We start from the raw sequence: 2243 nt of genomic DNA, 5'->3' as shown, positions 1-2243 counted from the left end.
ATGACATTGGAAGTAAGAGTGCGCTGGACCATGAGGCGAGTTGTGGAAATTGTCCGCTGCTGGTGAAGAATGAACTAGAGAAACTTCTGCCGGCCAACAAGTTCTTATTTTCGTTGCAAGGAATAGGTAAATCGTCACAGGAGTGATCCTAGCTGGAGAAAGACCCAGAGCATTGTGAGCCCTCCACATTTATACCCGAGCAACTCCCCTTTCGCATTCCTCCAATAGACAAGAAGTCCGGCTTTTCAGGCCGTACCTGAGCAATTCCCCTTAGCATTCCTCCAATAGACAAAGTATTTCCCTTTCCAGGCGGTGTTTTCACACCTCTTTGTCTACTGTATGTATTGGGGATCCGACTCACTGCGGATGAACTTTATAATGTCACTGTTTAAAAGTACTTTATGAGCTTTATAAACCAATATCCAACAACTGCCGGTGGTAAGTTTCAGTAAAGCAGTGAAACTCACTAACACTACCATGCAACTTCAATCCATCACTGGGAAGACTTTCAAGAAATCCAGCAATTACAGTGTATAATTACATTCATTTTATATTCTTGTTCATCTGCGAGGAGTATGTTCTCTTCTTGGGCAAATGCTAATTTTCTGTGTTAATTCAACAAGTCAAGAGGCAAACCTGACTTTACAATGATTCCTATGACGTCAAATTCACCTCAAAATGACATAATAGGCCAATCTCAGCAAGCCTGCACTTACAGTGTAGTTCACATGTGCAGTCCTTAATATACTGAATTATCTCCGAGCAAAGAGAGCACTTCACCATTAAGATGCACATTAGCGAGATAATTGATGCACACTTTTTCATCTGCAAATGTAAATTAAGGAGAGGGAAAAAAACAACCGACGCACATGGAACATTACTTTTTTTCAGGCATCATCAGGCGCAGAGAGTGAGTGCTGCTGAGGTGCTTCTGAGTGAGGGTTTATCAGTTAGGTTCATGATGACGGCTTTGATCGCGACAAAGACTGAAATGAACGCTTCATGAGGATGAATCAGCAGAGACTGTGGCACATGAGAGAAGAAAGAAGAACACAAATGCTGTCCCACAAAACGTGTGGATGCAAAAAACACAGCATCTGTGTTATGAAGCACAAAAACAGAACAGATTGAGAGGGCGAGATGATCTGTGTACAGTACGTCGTATGACCAAAATAGTGAAAATGACACGTTATGTAACGTATATGTTTGTTAAACCAGTGGTTTCATCTTCCATGTTTGGTAAGGTTGTTAATAACCTATTTTCCTGTGGGATGTCAGACGAGACATTTCATTTTAATCACTATAGACACACTTGGCCAATATATTGTCTAACTAACTGATGGTTTAATCATCACAGTCTTAAAGAAAGGCTTAATATTTGAACCTAAACTAAAACAGTATAGTGTCTTCATAACTTGAAAACATAAGAAGTTAGTATCTTCAATTCCCCCAAACGATTGAAAAGTCCAATTTGAAAATTTGACTATGTATTCTACTTTTGTTGAATGTGCAGGCATCAAGAACCTTCTGTATGTTATATCCTGAAATATACTCAACAAAAATTATAAACGCACAAACTTGAAATGGTGAGCAAAAATAGAATGTCATGACATTTGCTCATATTCTTGATGCATTTGTTTATGGAATGATTTGTTTTGCTCAAACCCAAACCCAGTCATGGAGCATGGCAGAGTGGTGGTCAATATGTGTGACCAGTACACAGACACTCCTTATGGTCTGGTCAATAAAAAGGCACACCAAAATTTGGACTTTTGTCACTTGTCAATATGCCACAGATATCACAAATCATGAGGGAGCGTGCCATTGGCATGCTGAGTGCTGCGTTGAGCGTTACAGCTATGGCAACACAACTATGTGGTGTACAGCTCTGCGTGAGGCTAATGGTGGACAAACGTTAATGAAGTTTGTGAACTTGGATCATCGACCCCCATTGTGTTCTTCCTGCCATTACTCCAGGACATTTGTTTTGAAATTGATCCTAATGCTCGCAAATTAAAGCCACTTTATTGATAAAGTTGTACTGTTATTTTTGGATAGTTACTCTGTTTTGTCACATAACAATAACTACAAGTTTTTCTTTGTGCGTTTCTATTTTTGTTGAGTGTACTAAATGTAGTTCACTTTAAGACATCAACTGGGACGGGTCAGCCAGTTAAGTGACCGTCTTTCAAAATACTATGTTGAAACCACAGCCCACAAATTCATTTATATTCAAATAGAGT

This window comes from Microchirus variegatus (genome assembly GCF_963457635.1).
Source record: "Microchirus variegatus genome assembly, chromosome: 14".
NCBI classification, from domain to species: Eukaryota; Metazoa; Chordata; class Actinopteri; order Pleuronectiformes; family Soleidae; genus Microchirus; species Microchirus variegatus.
This window is presented reverse-complemented; position numbering follows the sequence as displayed.